Below are 20,433 nucleotides of genomic sequence, written 5' to 3' on the forward strand. Positions count from 1 at the left end.
TCTGTCACCCAGCATATTGGAGTCTGTCAGAAACTGTATAATAAGCCAGCAATTTTTATTATTTAATATTTGTTTGAATTTCTAAGAAGCCTGCCCCCTATATGCTTTGAAAGGTTTTGGCAATGTATTTAACTAGAGAATAAAAAATTGCACAGGTGATCCAGATTAAATAAGAAGTAACTATTTGAGCTGGTCAGCTGTTGGGGTGTGTGTTAATCTGGGTTTAAGTTTATTATCTGCTAGTGTCATCGACTGCAATTCATCCATATATACATTAAATGATCTTGTTCACTTTTTGAAGAGTTTAATTTAATTAACATTATGATTCTCTGTGGGGTTCCTCTCCCACCTGTCTGTATAGAAGGGGAGAATTAGACAAAGCGTTCTTCTGGAGAGCAAATAGGAATTGTTTGGAATGATTTAATCTTTTGTTGTTGTTGCTCAGTTGTGGTTCTGCATTCCTGGTAAATGATGAATGTTGCCATCAAAAGGCTGCCCCCTACACTAATAAGGTTTGCTGGGCATTTGATGGCAGGAAGATTTTAAAAGCTAGACTGAAGTGGGTTTAAAATTTAGTCCTGTGAACCTGGCGATAAAGCAAAGGTTCTTTTTTGTAAATAATACTGGTTTGGAATAGTGATGTTAGACTTATCCTAATTTGTGAACAAGAGATTAATCTCTCCATGCATAGTTTTAGACAAAACTGTTTCAATAAAAGATTGCTGTCTTGTAACATAAAAAAAAAAATTTAAATGTACTTTCCCTTTGACTTACTCTGGAATTTGGACTTGTAGAAGCATGCCAAAATAAATATGCAAGGATGTCCACTAAAACATAGTTTATATTAGCCCCAAAGTGGAGCCAACCAAAATCTCCAACAACGGAGACCCATTAAAAAAATTACCATAGACTGAAGTCTGTATGTGCTTTCTAGAAAGATCTTCAAGTCCTCATCACAAGAAAAAAAAATCATAACAATGTATGGTAACAAATAGCAAAGCATTATGTTGTACAAAACGTGCCAATTATACCTCAACTTAAGAAAAAGAAAGAAATATCTTCAAGGTATGGTGCATGAAAAAAACAAGGCTTAGTATATACAATGATCATTTTGGGGTTGAAAATAAGAAAATAAAAGAAATGTAAATAGTTAGAGACACTCGAGCATGTGCACAGCCCTTGTTTTCTCTTCTTTCCTCAAAGCAATCATAAACTTGTGGTTTCCTTTGGAAAGAAGCTGAAAGTGGAGGGGAAGGAAACATTTACTTCTCATTTTATACTTTTCTGTAGTTCAAATTTTCAAACCTTAAACACGTCTTACTTTATTATCTTTTTTATTGATAACAGGGGTTATCCTGGTGGCAAGGCTATGGTCCTTTTTTAGTTTTTATCTTTGCACCTCTCTGTATTAAAAAGAAAATGTTTTATTTCTTATATTAGTAAAAATTAGCAAAAATAAGCAAACATAGCCACCAAGATTCTCTTTTATATATTCCCCACACATAAGGGAAGGCAGAGCACAAAATCCCAGAAGCTACCCTCTGCTTCCTGAGGCCTTGCTCTCAGTTCTGCCTGCACACCTTACCTACTGCTCAAACCTCCTGGGAGGAGGAGCCTCTAGACCAGAACCTCTACCAGCAGCTAAGAAGACTGGCTTCCCAGGCTTCCCAGAGGGAACCAATAAACACTTCTATCCAAAGTGTGCTAAATAAGGGGCTTCGAGGCAAGCAGCCAGCACCCCCAGGGGAGGGCCTGCGAGCAGGTGCCTAACTCTACTCCCACCTCCAGAGCTAAGGAGGGCCAGGAGCCACCTAGCCCAGGACCTCTGGGGTGTGCTGCCGCCTGCTGGGCCACGCCTAGAAACACACCTTCACCTGGCAGGGCAACCAACCCATCTAGCTCTCCTGGCTGAGCCTGAGGAAGCAGGAACCACTCCCAGGACAGGCTTTGAGCAGAGAGGGTGTAGATGTGCTTCCCTGCTCCCCAACCTTCCCAACTGCCCGCCTATGTTCACCTCCCACCCCAACTTAGGTCTTCACCATTAAAAAGAAATGACAACAATAACAAAATCTAGCTTTTTTCACTATTAAGAAATAATAATAAGGGAAGGGGAGGTGATAGTTTTATATATAGTCTAACACTTGGAATGTCATCTTTACTCTTTTTTTTTTTTTTTGCGGTACGCGGGCCTCACTGTTGTGGCCTCTCCCGTTGCGGAGCACAGGCTCCAGACGCGCAGGCTCAGCAGCCATGGCTCACGGGCCCAGCCGCTCCGCGGCACGTGGGATCTTCCCGGACCGGGGCACGAACCCATGGTCCCCTGCATCGGCAGGCAGACTCTCAACCACTGCGCCACCAGGGAAGCCCTTGTTTTGTGTTTTATAATTCATTTTATATGTTCTATATCAGAAGATTGGTTTTTTTTTTCACTTAAACAGGAAAACAAAACTGTTCAAACAAAAAACTAATTATATAATAATGGGAAATACTCTACATATATTAATTTGCTTCCTTATCAATTCTCTTTCCAGAATGTGTTCCTTTGACATATGTCTTTAACTGTCTCAACAAACTTTATTTGAAGCAATAGTACAACTGGACCTAGGTCACCTCACTCCCTGTCTGGGTGGACCCCCATCTTACCCCCACCCCTCCAGCCTCCCACACTCCCAACATCTACAACCAAACACAAGTGCCCCAATCAATTTGATGTATCCTGGACCCCTATTCCCTCAAGGCCTGACTGGGCCTCCATTTCCAAATCACCCTTTAAAGGTGTAAGGGGTTGAACATTCTGTGTTTCAAGAACCTATTGGAAAAATTTACCAGTCTCATGAGTAGGGGGAGAGGTGAGGCCAGAAAGTCAAGGTCAGGCTGGTATTCATTTTTAGAGAGGAATGTCTAAGGGTAGGAGGGGAGCTCTCCTACAGCCCTTCAGTACAGCACCGAATCTACCCTACCTCCCAGGTCCACTCATGGAGCAGCTAGGATATGGAGGGGCTGAGCTGGAGCTGGGGATACAGAGGAAAATCAGGAATTTCCCTGACACTGAAGAGGAAGGACACTGCTTAGCAAGGAAGATGGCTATGAAAACAATGAATTACACTGAGGTTGTAAGATGCCTGTAAGAGAGGGCCCTAAGAATGGAAACAAAGAGAAAAGAATGGCTAATTTTAGCCCTGAGGGCCTCACAGAGGAGGCAATATCTGAGCTGGATCTGAAAGGTGAGTAACAGTTCTCCAAGCAGGGCCAGAAAGGGTATTCAAGACAGAGGATGTGGAACAGCCCAACTTCTCTTCAAGCCCCAGACAAGCTTAGAGAAGAAATATGTTTTCCTTTACTGAGGAATAAGTACTGAGAACAGAAAAAGACATGAAAAAGGAGAGACATGGTTGCAATAAAACATGGGAATAAAAATAATGTTTTTGTCAAAGAATATTTTGGTTAATTAAAAAAAAAAATTCAACCAAAGAAAAGTAACAGAAGAAAACCAGGAAAAGAATAAATTCATACCAACAAGTTTTAACACACAAACTTGGGGTGAAGAAATGCTAGGGAATGAGAGCATACATGTAGGCAAAGAAATGCAAACTGGGCTGAGAAGAGGAGAAAAAGATTAAAGTTAACTCAGGTATGATACTGAAAGTACAAGAAAGTTAACGTGATTCATAAGGTATGTGTAATTCATAAAACACAGAGTAGAACAATTAGAAGGGAAAGCCCCACAGTGCATATGAGCAGGGCGAGATGTGGAGAGCCTTCTGAGTTCAAAAGTAATGAACCAGGATGAATGACTGAGGAGGCATTTGGGGTCTCCAAGCCCAAAGAACTTGAACCTCAAAGTTCTCTGTGACCTAATCAAAGTTTATTGTAAAGCACAAAGGCAAGATTAATGGAACATATAAGCATGGCCAAGAAACAAATAGTAATAAATGTAAAAATTCAATGTATAGTAAAAAGTATTACTAAAATCCAATACACTGAGTGAAAAAAAAAAGGTTTTAGCTCTTCATCTCAAACCCTATACCAAAATAATTCCAGATAGATAAAAAAACTAAATACAAAAAAAGAAACTAAAAGAACCTAAAGAAAGAAAATGATGGTAAAGAAAGAAAATGATGGGACTTTTAATCTGCTTTTAGGATGGGGAAGAAATTCCTAAGCATTAAAACAAGGGAAGGAATCACGCATGCACACACACATGCATACTTACACAAAATGAATGAATTTACAAATGAAAAAATTTTAATTTCTCTAAGTAAAAAATCATAGACAAAATTAAAAGATGAGGGATATGATAACAGAGAGAAGTATGTGCATGAAATATGACACACAACACAGTCTTCACTATGCAAAGAAATCATGCAGAAAAAGACAAGCAAGAAAAAGACAAACTACAAGAAAACAGAAAGAACATGAAGAAACAATTCATAGAATATAAATGGTTAATAACAAGAAAAATGTGCACAGCAAAGGAAACAATAAACAAAATGAAAAGAAAACCCTCAGAATGGGAGAAAATATTTGCAAATGAAGCAACTGACAAGGGATTAATCTCCAAAATATACAAACAGCTCATGCAGCTCAATATCAAAAAAACAAATGACCCAATCAAAAAACGGGCAGAAGACCTAAATAGACATTTCTCCAAAGAAGACATACAGATAGCCAACAAACACATGAAAAAATGCTCAGCATCACTAGTTATTAGAGAAATGCAAATCAAAACTACAATGAGGTATCACCTCACATTGGTCAAAATGGCCATCATAAAAAAATCTACAAACGATAAATGCTGGAGAGGGTGTGGAGAAAAGGGAACCCTCCTACACTGTTGGTGAGAATGTAAATTGGTACAACCACTATGGAGAACAATATGGAGGCTCCTTAAAAAACTAAAAATAGAGCTACCATATGACCCAGCAATCCCACTCCTAGGCATATATCCAGAGAAAACCATAATTCGAAAGGATGCATGCACCCCGATGTTCATTGCAGCACTATTTACAATAGCCAGGACACAGAAACAACCTAAATGTGCATCGACAGAGGAACGGCTAAAGAACATGTGGTACATATACACAATGGAATATTACTCAGCCATAAAAGGAATGAAATAGTGCCATTTGCAGAGATGTGGATGGACCTAGAGATTGTTGTATATACTGAAGTAAGTCAGAAAGAGAAAAACAAATATCGTATAATATCACTAGTATGTGGAATCTAGAAAAATGGTAGAGATTAATTTATTTGCAAAGCAGAAATAGAGTCACAGATGTAGGGAATAAACTTATGGTTACCAAGTGGGGAAAGGAAGGGTGGGATAAATTGGGAGATTGAGACTGACATATATACACTACTACGTATAAAACAAATAACTAATGAGAACCTACTGTGTAGCACAGGGAACTCTACTCAATGCTCTGTGGTGACCTAAATGGGAAGGAAATCTAAAAGAGAGTGGATATATGTATATGTATGACTGATTCGCTTTGCTGTACAGCAAGAAACTAACACAACATTGTAAAGCAACTATACTCCAATAAAAATTAATTAAAAAGAAAAACATGAGGGATTTCCCTGGTGGCGCAGTGGTTAAGAATCCGCCTGCTGGGCTTCCCTGGTGGCGCAGTGGTTGAGAGTCCGCCTGCCGATGCAGGGGACACGGGTTCGTGCCCCGGTCTGGGAGGATCCCGCATGACGTGGAGCGGCTGGGCCTGTGAGCCATGGCCGCTGGGCCTGCGCGTCTGGAGCCTGTGCTCTGAGGCGGGAGAGGCCACAACAGTGAGAGGCCCGGGTATCACAAAAAAAAAAAAAAAAAAAAGACAGAGTGGCTGGGACTTCCCAGGTGGTCCAGTGGTAAAGAATCTGCCTTACAATGCAGGGGACGCAGGTTCAATCCCTGGTCAGAGAACTAAGATCTCACATGCTGCCGGGCAACTAAGCCCGAGTGCCACAACTACTGAGCTTATGCGCCTCAACCAAAGCCTGCGTGCCACACACTACAGAGCCCACACTCTCTGGAACTGCATGCCACAACTACAGAGCCCACCTGCCCTGGAGCCTGCACGCCACAACTAGAGAAGAGAAAATCCACATGCCACAACTACAGAGAAGCCCACGCACCACAACAAAAAGGCTGCACGCTGCAACGAAAGATCCCCCATGCCTCAGTGAAGATCCTGCATGCCACAACTAAGATCCGATGCAGCCAAAAACAAACAAACAAACCACAAGACCCCTCTATATGCTGCCTACAAGAGACTCACTTCAGGGGCTTCCCTGGTGGTGCAGTGGTTGGGAGTCCGCCTGCCGATGCAGGGGATGCGGGTTCGTGCCCTGGTCGGGGAGGATCCCACATGCCGCAGAGCGGCTGGGCCCGTGAGCCATGGCCACTGAGCCTGCGCGTCCGGAGCCTGTGCTCCGCAGCGGGAGAGGCCACAACGGTGAGAGGCCTGCGTACCTCAAAAAAAAAAAAAGAGAGACTCACTTCAGATGTAAGGACACACACAGACTGAAAGTGAAGGGATGGAAAAAGATATTTCATGCAAATGAAAACCAAAAAAAGCTGGGGCAGCTATACTTATATCAGACAAAATGGGCTTTAAGACAAAGACTGTAATAAGAGACAAAGAAGGTCATTACATAATGATAAAGGAGTCAACCCATCAAGAGGATATAACATTTGTAAATATTTATGCACGCAACACAGTAGCACCGAAATATATAAAGCAAATATTAACAGACCTAAAGGGAAGCATAGACAGCAATACAATGATAGTAGAGGATTTTAATACCCCTCTTTTGTCAATGGATAGATCATCCAGACAGCATATCAATAAGGAAACATTGGCCTTAAATGACACATTAGTTCAGATGGACTTAACAGACATACATATAACACTCCACCCAAAAGCAACAGAATAGGGGCTTCCCTGGTGGCATAGTGGTTAAGAATCCACCTGTCAATGCAGGGGACACAGGATTGAGCCCTGGTCCGGGAAGATCCCACATGCCACGGAGCAAATAAGCCCATGCGCCACAACTACTGAGCCTGCACTCTAGAGCACGTGAGCCAAAACTACTGAGCCTGCATGCTACAACTACTGAAACCTGCATGCCTAGAGCCCGTGCTGTGCAACAAGAGAAGTCACTGCAATGAGAAGCCCATGCACCGCAACAGAGTAGCCCCCACTCGCTGCAACTAGAGGAAGCCTGCACACAGCAACAAAGACCCAATGCAGTCAAAAATAAATAAATAAAATAAATAAATTAAAAGAAAAAAAAAGCAACAGAATACACATTCTTCTTAAGCACACATGGAACATTCTGCAGGACAGATCATATATTAGGCCACAAAACAAGTCAATAAATTTAAGACTGAAATCATATCGAGCATCTTTTCTGACCACAATGGCATGAAACTAGAAATCAATTACAAGAAGGGAACTGGAAAATTCAAATATGTGGAGATTAAACAACATGCTACCAAACAACCAATGGTTCAAAGAAAGATCAATGAAAGCAAGATCTTTTTTTTTTTTGAAAAGATAAGACAGATGAACTTTTAGCTAGACTCCCCAAGAAAAAAGAGAGGACTCAAATAAATAAAATTAGAAATGAAAGATGAGCCATTATAATTGATATCATAGAAATACAAAGGATCATGAGACTACTCTGAACAATTATATGCCAAAAAATTGGACAACCTAGAAGAAATGGATAAATTCACAGAAACATACAACCTACCAAGACTGAATAATGAAGAAACATAAAATCTGAACAGACCAATTGCCAGTAAGGAGGTTGAATCAGTAAATAAAAATCTCCTAATAAACAAAAGTTCAGGACCAGACAGCTTCACTGGTGAATTCTACCAAACATTTAAAGAAGAATTAGGGACTTCCCTGGTGGCGCAGTGGTTAAGAATCCGCCTGCCAATGCAGGGGACATGGATTCAATCTCTGGTCCAGGAAGATGCCACATGCCGCAGAGCAGCTAAGCCCGTGCACCACAACTACTGAGCCTGCACTCTAGAGCCTGCGAGCCACAACTACTGAGCCCGTATGCCACAACTACTGAAGCCTGTGTGCCTAGAGCCCATGTTCCACAAGAGAAGCTACCTCAATGAGAAGCCCGCACACTGCAACGAAGAGTAGTCCCCACTCACCACAACTAAAGAAAGCCTGCGCACAGCAATGAAGACCGAACACAGCCTAAAATTTAAAAAAATTTTGTTTAAATAAATTTTTAAAAGTTAAAAAAAAAATAAAGAAGAATTAATACTAATCCTTCTCACTCTTGCAAAGAATAGAAGAGGAGGACACATTTCCAAACTATCTTTGCAAGGCCAGCATTATTGCCCTGATACCAAAACCAGACAAGGATGCCACAAGAAAAGAAAATTATAGGCCAACACCCATAATGAACACTGATGCAAAAATTGTCAACAAAATATTAGCAAACAGAATTAAACAATAATATGTACATTAAAGGATCATACATAATGATCAAGTGGGATTTATTCTAGGGATGCAAGGATAGTTCAACATCCACAAATCAATTAATGTGAAACACTATATTAACAAAATGAAAGATAGACATCTTATGATCATCTCAAGAGATGCAGAAAGGCATTTGACAAAATTCAACATCCATTTATAAAAACTCTCAACAAAGTGGGTATAGAGGGAATATACTTCAACTTAATAAAGGCCATATATGACAAGTCCACAGCTAATATCATGCTCCATGGTGAAAAGCTGAAAGCTTTGCCTCTAAGAATCAGGAACAAGACAAGGATGCCTACTCTACCCTCTTTCATTCACCATAGTACTGGAAGTCCTAGCCAGAGCAATTAGGCAAGGAAAAGAAATAAAAGGCATCCAAATCAAAAAGGAAGAAGTAAAGCTGTCATTATTTGCAGATGACATATTATATATATAGAAAACCCTAAAGAGTCCACCAAAAAAAATGTTAGAATAAAAGAATTCAGTAAAGTGGCAGGATACAAAATCAATACACATAGTGCATTTCTAGGCACTAACAAAGGATGATCAGAAAGAGAAATTAAGAAAACAATCCCATTTACAATTTCATCAAAAAGAATAAAATACCTAAAAATAAATTTAGCCAAGGAGGTGAAAGATTTGTACACTGAAAACAAAAAGACAATGATTAAAGAAGTTGAAGAAGACCAAATAAGAGGAAAGATATTCCATGCTCATGGTGTGGAAGAATTAATATTGTTTAAATGTCTTTACTACCCAAAGCAATCTATGGATTCAATGCAATCCCTATCAAAATTCCAATGGCATTTTCACAGGAAAAAAAAAAATCCTAAAATTTGTATGGACCCACAAAAGACCCCAAATAGACAAAGCAATCTTGAGAAAGAAGAACAAAGCTAGAGGCATCATATGTCCTGATTTCAAACTATTTACGAAGTTACAGTAATCAAAACTGTATGGTATTGGCATAGAAACAGACACCTTGATCAATGGAACAGAACAGCCCAGAAATAAACCCACATATACAGTCAATTAATTTACAACAAAGGAGCCAAGACTATGTAATGGGGAAAGGACAAAGAGGCCAAGAATATGCAATGGGAAAAGAACAGTCTCTTCAATAAATGGTGTTGCGGGGAGGGGAGGGATAAATTAGGAGCTTGGGATTAACATACACACACTGCTGTATATAAAACAGATAACCAACAAGGACCTACTGTATAGCACAGGGAACTCTACTCAGTATTCTGTAATAACCTACATGGGTAAAGAATCTGAAGAAGAATGAATATATGTATATGTATAACTGAATCACTTTGCTGTACACCTGAAACTAACACAACATTGTAAATCAGCTATACTCCAATAAAAAAATTTTCCCCAATAAAATTTTAAAAAATAAAAAATGGTGTTGGCGAAATTGCATTCCCCATTTTGCATTTTGCCACATGCAAAAGAATGAAACTGGATTGTTATCTTACCCATACACAAAAATTAACTCAAAATGGATTAAAGACTTGAAAGTAAGACCGGAAATTATAAAACTCCAAAAAGAAAACATAGGGAGTAAGCTCCTTAACATTGGTCCTGGCAATGATTTTTTTTTTTGGATTTGAGAGCAAAAGCAACAAATGCAAAAAATAAACAAGTGGGACTACATCAAACTAAAAAGCTTCTGCACAGCAAAGGAAACCATCAACAAAATGAAAAGGCAAACTATGGAATGGGAGTAAATATTTGCAAATCATATATCTGATAAGGAGTTAATATCCAAAATATAGAAAGAACTCATACAATTCAATAGCAAACAAACAAACAAAAAACCCCAAAAACAAAAAACAACCTACAAACAAACAACAAAAAACCCAATCTGATTAATAAATGGGCAGAGGATCTGAACAGACATTTTTCCAAAGAAGATATACAGATGGCCAACAGGTACATGAAAAGGTGCTCAACATCACTATCCATCAGGCAAATGCAAATCAAAATCACAACAAGATACTACCTTACCAAAAAGACAAGAGTAAGTGTTGGTAAGGATGTGGAGAACAGGGAACTCACGTGCACTATTAGTGCAGCCACTATGAAAAACTGTATAGAGATTCCTCAAAAAATTAAAAATAGAACTACTGGGAATTCCCTGACAGTCCAGTGGTTAGAACTCTGAACCTTCACTGCCAAAGGCCTGGATGGATCCCTGGTCATGGAATTAAGATCCCACAAGCCGCACGGCATGGCCTAAATAAATAAATAAATATTTTAAAATAAAAAACAGAACTACCAAATGATCCAGCAATTCCACTTCTGGGTATTTATCCAAAAGAAATGAAAACACTAACTTGAAAATATAATGCACCCCCATGTTCAATGCAGCATTATTTACAGTAGCCAAGACATGGAAACAACCTAAGTGTCTACTGATGGGTGAATGGATAAAGAAGATGTGAGATTATACATATACATACACACACACACACACATATACACACAGATAGACAGATATACTCATTCAGCCATAAAAAAGGAAATCTTTCCATTAGACAATATGGATGGACCTTGAGGGCATTATGCTGAGTGAAATGAGTCAGACAGAGAAAGACAAATATCATATGATCTTATTTACATGTGGAATCTAAAAAACAAACAAACAAGTAACAACTCATAGATACAGAGAACAGATTGGTGGTTGCTAGAGGCAGGCAGTTGGGGGAGGGTGGGGGGAGCAAAATGTCAAAATGTACAGACTCCCAGTTATGAAATATATAAGCCATAGGGATGTAATGTACAGCATGGCAACTACACTTAATACTGTACTGTTTATTTGAAAGTTACTAAGAGAGTAGATCTTAAAAGTTCTTATCACAAGAAAAAACAAATTTTAACTATGAACAGTGATGGGTGTAATTTACTTAGACTTATTATGCTCATCATTTCACAATATATACATCAAACATATCGAATCATTATGTTGTATACCTGAAACTAATATGTTATATGTCAATTATATCTAGAAAAACAGGGGACTTCCCTGGTGGCGCAGTAGTTAAGAATCCGCCTGCCAATGCAGGGGACATGGGTTCGAGTCCTGGTCCGGGAAGATCCCAACATGCCGTGGAGCAACTAAGCTCGTGCGCCACAACTACTGAGCCTGTGCTCTAGGGCCCATGAGCCACAGCTACTGAAGCCCGCGTGCCACAACTACTGAAGCCCCAGCACCTAGAGCCCATGCTCTGCAACAAGAGATGCCACAGAAATGAGAAGCCCGTACATCACAACGAAGAGTAGACCCCGCTTGCGCCAACTAAAGAAAGCCCGTGTGCAGCAACAAAGACCCAACACAGCCAAAAATAAATAATAAATTTATTTTTAAAAATAAAAAAACAAAAAGCAAAAAACCAGGGATGTTGAGCTTCTTTCAACTATTCTAAGCTAGGAAGTAGCATGGTTCACAGAAAGAAAGAAGGCTCTGGAGTCTAACGTGTTTTCAAATTTTGAATCTTCCGCATACTACTAGCGTGACCTTGGGCAAATTACTGGATCTCACTCAGCCTTAGGTTCTTCAACTACGAAGTGTGGGAAGTATCCCATACACATAGGGCTGTTGTGAGGATTAAAGAAAATAACCCATGTGAAGTACCTAACAAAAACCAGGCACTCAATATAAGGTCCAAACCTCTTGTTTATCCACTCCTGAGAGGGAGGTAAATTGTGACACCAGCCCAGGACAATGCCAACCTGACAGGAACTCCAGGGATGGACATGGGTCCACAATGGGCCCAGGTGAGTCCAGTATGAATTCTTGAGGTGTACAACAGGCTGGTTTCAGGTCTGCTGGGGGCAGTTCTAAAATTCTATCCTTGGTTAGCCCCCAGGGGCTCTGAACTACTCTCATTCAAAGTGTAGGGGGTACGGGTAAGTAGCCTGAGATATTCCAGAGTGGCCATGAACCAAAACCCAGCTGGCCTAAGAATGCTGGCCAAGTGTGTCTGTCCTGATTCACTAGTTATTACTATGGTTAGCTGCTAAGCCTGCCCTGGGCAAAGCCCACTGCTAGGTTTTAGCCTCGAAGGCCAGTTCTGACTTTGAACCGGTTGGCCTGGAGTTTGGTGTTTTGTGTTACAAATAAGACTTCCAGCTTTGCCCAGCCCTCCTGGAGTGACTGGTGCCTGAAGAATTTCTCATCACGTAAACACAACTCTCCTACAGCAGGCCTTTGAAAAGCTTCCCTGTCGATATTGTTTATTACGAAATATTCTACCTTATTAGCTAGCAGCTCAAGAGGCTGGATTCAGGGCAAAAAGATGCAACAATATTTTTCTTAACTATGATAAGTTGGGAAGGAAGAGGAACTTTCAGAAGAACAAAGAAACAGTAGGCCCCTACATGTAATGATGTGAGAGAAAGACAGGACCATCTAATCCCAGGCATTCGGGTTGGCAGCTCCTCTATGAAACCGAGTCTGCAAGTGCTGGGACACCTAGGCAAGGTTGAAGCAGCCACTGGAAGGTGCCAAAAGCTACTGAATTGTCTTAACACTTGCAGTTTTCCTTTCTTACCTATAGGTTTCTCCTAAATCCCCAGGTTTCCCTAGCACTTGGAAACATTCATTTGCATTTCCTGAGAGTTCACAGAAAAGAGCTAGGTGACAGTTGAGGGGCCTCTCACCCAATGCCCCCTGCCCAGACCATGGTTTTTCAGAGGACCAGGCTGTCTCCAAGGCTCAGCCCCAGAATAACAGAGATCTCAGATGAACATAAGCTCCACGAGGACTTTAAACTCCAATTTGTAGAAGTGTGGTCTTCCTCCTGATGTCTTTCTAAAATATTACTCCCTTTCCCCATCCTAGGACACTACTTGAATTTAATCTGTCTTCCATATCTCAGGATCATCATTCAGAACAGAAACTACTGAACAGTACATGTTCAGATGCTACTGAGGGCAGAGTCAGGCTTTCCCTACGCTTCCTTAGGTGGTAATGATCTTAAATTCTACTCTTTTTATAGTTTCTCTATCTCCTTCCCAGTCAGCCTCTACTAGACTGTGCCAGATGCCAGCCTGTCTCTGGAAGTGCTTATAATCTGCTGTTTCTTTTCTGGTATGGTCTGGAAAAACAGATAAACTGGTTATGATTGTGCCTCAAATGAGGGCACACAGGTACAGGAAATTATGGGGGTTCTTACGAATAAAGGGAATGTGCTTTAGGGGGCAGGGAGTTTTGCCTATCCCCAGGGGCCAGAACTGTGCACTGGACAGCACCTGGTACTCAGTAGGCACACAGTAAATATCTATTGAATGAAAGGGGCACATGTCCATTTGTTCTCAACCAAACACAATTAGGAAGCCTCAACTATGTCAATTACTTCAGGCCTATTGAAGAGCAGAAGGAAGTGGGTGCTATCCCAACCCTAGGAGACCTTCCCACACTATTTCATAATTTCCCCTTCTACCTGCTAACACTTCCTTTTGAGAAACTAAGCCTGGAAAAGGGAAGAAATCACTACTGCAGACTGATAAGAGAACTGCAGTGGGAACTAAATGTTATCCCCCCAGAGCCCACATCACAGAGGGGAATAATGAGTCATGAATTAGCAGCCACCCACTCAGCCCTTCCCGGGGCTCCATAACTGATTTCGCCACTCACAGCAACCTGAGCCCAGAGCAGGGAAAAGAGCCTGGAGCTGGGTCTCCCGCCATCTCCACTGCTTGGCGCCAGGCACACAACAGGGCCTCTGACAATCCACCTGCCTTCAGTTTCACCTCTTATAAGGAATGAACTCCTGACTCACACAAAAAAGCCAAGCACTAAGGGGTCCAATAAATATAAAATAGCCATCATTAAACTTAAAAGAAAAGTGCCCTACATAGAAGAGATCATTATTTTTTAAAAGGCTGCTATCCTTTCTTATAATAAAACTTGGAGCCAAGTAAGCAGTACAAGTAATTAAGCCCAGTTCTCAAAAGCCAGACTCGTAGGTCAGACTCAGATACGGAGGGCACACAGGGAGGTCACTCTATGTGACAACAGGTACTGAATGAACAAACCATGCCAGTGAATCAGCTAGGAAGCCATTACAGGCCCAGTTCCAGGCATGGGAACAGTCAGTAATCTAGGCCTGGGCAGTAATTTCTCCCTAAGCCTGGGGGAGGCAGACAGTTCCCTAAGCCTGGGGGAGGCAGACAGTTCCCCAACCCTGTACTAGCCACAACACCAGAGGTTATGTGACTGCCTGATGTCATAGGCAGGAAGTAAACCACAGAGCTCTAGGCACTTACCTGGAAGTCCCCTCTGCCTAAAAGATTGGCCACTTTCATTCCTTACAGCCTGTGGTCCACACTGCAACAGCACTACATAGAAATTCCCAAATTCCTGCGGAAACCAGACTGCTCCAAAGGCTCTGAGCAAGCAGGGTGCCAGCCACCCCTCAGACCAGCACCCTTAGTTCAACATTCCCAAAATGTGGGCCTGCTGGTGGTAACGAGATGCTGGGGACACTCGGACCTCACACCAACATCTCTTGTAGTCTGCTAACCACGGCCCACAGTCCAGACTCAGGAGAGTGACCTGTGCAGCCTGAACCAACTGAGATCATGCACAGGGCCTGGGCTGCTTCTCCCCATATGTTGCCCCTATGCACCCTAAAGGATCTGGATCCCCAGCCCATCCCTGAGGTCACTCTTCTGGTCCTCGTACCCCTCGGGCTCTCACCTCTGGGTCCCCCTTTAGCACTCCCAGTATCCCTTCCTGGGCCTCAACCCCTTCCCTGCCCTCCTTCTCAGCCCACTTCCCCAAGCCAGCTATCCACCTGGCGCACAGTCTACAGCCCTCCTCCTCCTCCAATGCCCCCTTCTCTCAGGCCCCGCCTCTCCCTCCCACCCTTACCCTAAGCAGGCTTACATCATGCTCAGACTCCAAAATCCTCACCTGCATTCTTCTATCAGGTTGGAGATTCCCACCCCTCAGATCTGTCAGATACCCTGGGTCTGGCGGCCCCTCACCTCTCCCCACAGCCTGCTGTCACTCTTAACCCCTGGAGACCTGGGTCCCTACCCCCAAAGCCACTCTCCTCTGCCCAGGTGCAGAACTCTTTCTCTCTGGGCCCTGGTACTCCCTACATCTCATTCTTTTTTCCCCTTAACACACTGGTTTCCTTTATAAACAAATTATATTAGTAAAAACAAGTGAGTCAATTTAGAGAAAAATAATAATAACCAAATAACAGTATTCAGGAACAGCAAAAATAGGGAAAGCAGCTATGCAAATGGAGAATATTTTGAATTCTACCTTAGCTGAAATGAAAACTCCACTGTGGTAGTTTTAACACAAATTTTAACATACTTCCTCAAGTTGTCCGGGTCGGCATAATACCCTTTGAGCTCCCCCAGGTCGTGCAGCTTTACCCACAGAGTCAAATCTCTATCTGTGTCACAGATGGGAACACAAGGCTTTCTGGGGCCCGCAGACCCATATCTTGTTACCCTAATTGCTCCTGAGGTGTGAGTCATGGAAAACAGCTCTGAAATAGGAGTAGAAAATGCAGGTTTGGGCAGGCGCTCTGCATTTACTAGCCACCTTATGCTGGGCAAATCAAACTCTGTCAGTGTCAGTCTTCTCATCTATAAATTGGAGCTAATAGTCCTTGCGTACCTCACACTCTTGTTTTTTTTTAAATTAATTTATTTATTTTTGGCTGTGCTGGGTCTTCGTTGCTGCGCACAGGCTTTCTCTAGTTGCGGCGAGCGGGGTCTACTCTTTGTTGTGGTGCGTGGGCTTCTCACTGTGGTGGCTGCTATTGCTGCGGAGCACGGGCTCTAGGTGTGTGGGCTTCAGTAGTTGTGGCACACGGGGTCAGTAGTTGTGGCTCACAGGCTCTAGAGCGCAGGCTCAGTAGTTGTGGCACATGGACTTAGCTGCTCCACAGCATGTGGAATCTTCCCAGACCAGGGCTGGAACCCATGTCCCCTGCATTGGCAGGCGGATTCTTAACCACTGCGCCACCAGGGAAGCCCCACACTCTTGTTTCTTTTTTTTTTTTAAGTTACAGATGCTTTTTTTTCTTTTTTTTTTTTTTTTTTGCGGTACGCGGGCCTCTCATTGTTGTGGCCTCTCCCGTTGCGGAGCATAGGCTCTGGACGTGCAGGCTCAGCAGCCATGGCTCACGGGCCTAGCCGCTCCGCAGCATGTGGGATCTGCCCGGACCAGGGCACGAACCCGTGTCGCCTGCATCGGCAGGCGGACTCTCAACCACTGTGCCACCAGAGAAGCCCTAGATTCTTATGTATTCTTTTTTTTTTTAAATATTTTATTTATTTATTTATTTTTGGCTGGGATGGGTCTTTGTTGCTGCATGTGGCCTTTCTCTAGCTGTGGTGAGCGGGGGCTACTCTTCGTTGCAGTGCGTGGGCTTCTCATTGCGGTGGCTTCTCTTGCTGCAGAGAAGCAAGGCTCTAGGTGCGTGGGCTTCAGTAGTTGCAGCACGCAGGCTCAGTAGTTGTGGCGAGCAGGCTCTAGAGTGCCAGCTCAGTAGTTGTGGTGCCCGGGCTTAGCTGCTCCGTGGCATGTGGGATCTTCCCAGACCGGGCTCGAACCCATGTGCCCTGCACTGGTAGGAGGATTCTTAACTACTGCACCACCAGGGAAGTCCTCACAGGCTTTGAAGATCACATCAAATGAGATAATTTATGTGAAAGCACTTTGGTGTCATGTAAATATGAGGTATTATCTTGAATGCTAATGAATAGCTTACAGCTTACAAACACAAATGAATCATTCCTTTTGACTTAACAGGCAGCCAAGGAACTTCAAAAATTCAGAGTTTCAGCCAGACAGACAAACCCAGGAATGAGTTAACCATCAGAGAGGTACAGAGAGGACTTGGAGGCCTGGCTCCTGGTCCCACACAGCGCTGGTCAGGCCCTTGTGAATGAACGACAGCTGTCAAGTGAAACCAGGCTAACTGCCCAACCCTGAGGCCTCAGTGCCTGGTCTGGAGGTAAGAGGCTTTGAGAAAGGCTCCCATTGGAGACAGTGGACCGAGTCAGGCTCACCTCAAATCCAGAAATGGCCCCCAGATGCCCACAGAATCAAGTCCAACCACCCTAGGGCCTACAGGCCCAGAGATACCACATTTTTCAGATTCAACTCCTGCCACACCCTCAACAGACCCTAGGCAATGTCCTATTCCTTGTCATGCCAGGCACTTTGACTTCTACCCCTTCATGCCATTCCTTCAAGTTCTCTGTCCTCAAAAACTTATTCCCTTTTTTTTTTTTTGCTGTACGAGGGCCTCTCACTGTTGTGGCCTCTCCCGTTGCGGAGCACAGGCTCCGGACGCACAGGCTCAGTGGCCATGGCTCACGGGTCCAGCCACTCTTTGGCGTGTGGTCTTCCCGGACCAGGGCACGAACCCGCGTCCCCCGCATCAGCACGCGGACTCTCAACCACTGCACTACCAGGGAAGCCCAAAAACTTATTCCTTTTAAATCTGTAAGAAACAATGTCAATGTATCACATTCTAGGGTATAACAGAAATAAGTGATTTAAATAAAGGTATTAGGGCTTCCCTGGTGGCAGCACAGTGGTTAAGAATCCTCCTGCCGGGCTTCGCTGGTGGCGCAGTGGTGGAGAGTCCGCCTGCCGACGCAGGGGACACGGGTTCGTGCCCCGGTCCGGGAAGATACCACATGCCGCGCAGCAACTAAGCCTATGCACCACAACTACTGAGCCTGCGCTCTAGAGCCCACAAGCCACAACTACTGAAGTCCGCGTGCCTAGAGCCTGTGCTCTGCAACAAGAGAAGCCACTCCAGTGAGAAGCCCACGCACCGCAATGAAGAGTAGCCCCCGCTGGCCACAACTAGAGAAAGCCCGCACAGCAACAGAGACACAACGCAGCCAAAAATAAATAAAATAAATAAATAAAAATAAAGTTCCCTTTAAAAAATAAATAAAGTTATTAGCTAGCATACAGGTAAAACAGCCTTTTCCTTAAAGCAATAATAAAATATAAACTGAAAAGGTGAAAATTAAGTTTCCATGGTAGTTTTCCTGGTAAATACATTTAAAACTTCAGTCTTCAAAAACAAAACAAAAAAAAAAACTTCAGTCTTCAAACAGTTGATCAAAATGCATTTTCAGGGCTTCCCTGGTGGCGCAGTGGTTGAGAGTCCGCCTGCCGATGCAGGGGACTCGGGTTCGTGCCCCGGCCCGGGAAGATCCCACATGCTGCGGAGCGGCTGGGCCCGTGAGCCATGGCCACTGAGCCTGCGCGTCTGGAGCCTGTGCTCCGCAACGGGAGAGGCCACAACAGTGAGGCCCGCGTACCGCAAAAACAAACAAACAAACAAACAAACAAACCAAAAAAAATGCATTTTCAAGCTTCACCAAGTAATACCTGCCAAGATACAGTGAGTTATGTACCCTTCAAAGGGCTTCAAATGAAAGGCAAGGCTGCTATAGACAGGAGAGAAATTCACGTGTCAACTGCAGAGCAGTGGAAGGAATATTAAACCGGGGCTCCAGTCTGACCCAACACTCACTCACTGGGTGATCTCAGCAAGTTCCATAGCCTCTTTGGATCTCCATGCTCCTGTCTATAAAATGAAGAAAGTAAATGACCATGATGATCCCTTTTAACCCTGCTGTGATATATTCTTTTCTCTTCTCAAGGTCTTGCACAAAAACACCTCCTCAGGGGAAGTCTTCCATGATCCTGCCAATCATATGAATCTTGTCTTCCTCTTTATTCTGACAGCATTTTCCTTATATACTTTTATTCCACCTCTTTCACTCTACCTCAGAATTCATTCTTTACTATATTGTGTGAGCTGTCAGAAAGCAGAAGTGATGTCTTCTTCAGCTCTGAAGTCCCACCATGCCTACACAGTCCCTTGTCCATGGTGACATGCTCCATTCATTTGTAGATTTGAACTGAATAGTAAACTCTGCTGATCCTCAATTTTGTTCTACCTGATGCCCCACCGCCTTTCTACCCTGACCAATGCCTTGGTTGAGAATCACTGGTGTAGTGTGAGGTGAATCAGCACTGGTCTATCAGGACTGGAATGAGTGAGAAGGTGTGAGGAGGGTAAACTTAGACATGAGTTTGGGAGATGTGCATTGGACATTAGCACTTACAGTGTAAGGAAGGTGGAGCAACAATGAAAACAGCATGAGGGAACTTGTAGTGAGTCTGTGCCAAGTGCCTTGCCAAGTGTTTTGCCTGGACTGAGCCTCATAACAAGGCCGGCGAAGAGGGACTGCCACCATTCCCATTTCGCAGACATGGAAGCCAAGGCACACAGAGGTTAAATATTTGCTCAAGGTCACAAACTAGGTAAGTCATGGAGCCAATATCCAGTCAGACTGCCTCTAAAGTCCACTTTCTTAACTGTCACTGGTGATAAGTACAAAGATGATTATAAACACACATTTAGAATTCCCAACATTGCTCAAGGCTCTGTATTATGATTTCCATCCATTCTCAACACACGGTAGATGTAACAAACAACGACTCTTGGCCTTACTTGTTAAGATTAGTTATAAAAGTTGTCATTTTCTACATGAGTTACACTCTCTAGGAAATCACCATCTGATTAGAAAGCATCACCTTCTAGAATTATCAACTTTGACCTCTGCATTTCAAAATGATGGACCACAAAAGCAAGAGACAGAGAGGCTGGAAACAGACACGATGGGGTGACCCTCCAGGAACTGCTCTCTTCACATTTGTATCCCTAGCACCAGGCTCTGCGACAGGCACACAGTAGGTAGGCACTTAAAAGTTTGTGGAATCGAATGGTGTTTGTGGGAAATGTTTCTACCCTCCTCGAAAACACAGATGAAGAAAGAGAAAAACAAAAGAGGCAGGGAGAACACTGTAAAGTTCATTTAATGAACTGTGGGACCTGCTGTGTGTGTGTGT

General features: G+C 43.0%; 1 protein-coding gene and 1 long non-coding RNA gene across 3 annotated transcripts in view; both read right to left on the minus strand.

The window, feature by feature from the left end:
- LOC113608041 (uncharacterized) overlaps window positions 1–20,433 on the minus strand; it is a 542,162-nt gene that overhangs the window by 196,960 nt on the left and 324,769 nt on the right. The gene's annotated exons all lie outside the window — the stretch shown is intronic.
- Window positions 1–20,433, minus strand: part of DNAJC17 (DnaJ heat shock protein family (Hsp40) member C17) — a 39,026-nt gene that overhangs the window by 12,256 nt on the left and 6,337 nt on the right. The gene's annotated exons all lie outside the window — the stretch shown is intronic.

This window comes from Aethalodelphis obliquidens, unplaced genomic scaffold (assembly GCF_003676395.1).
Source record: "Aethalodelphis obliquidens isolate GAN/ISIS:26980383/991018 unplaced genomic scaffold, ASM367639v1 scaffold51, whole genome shotgun sequence".
NCBI lineage: Eukaryota > Metazoa > Chordata > Mammalia > Artiodactyla > Delphinidae > Aethalodelphis > Aethalodelphis obliquidens.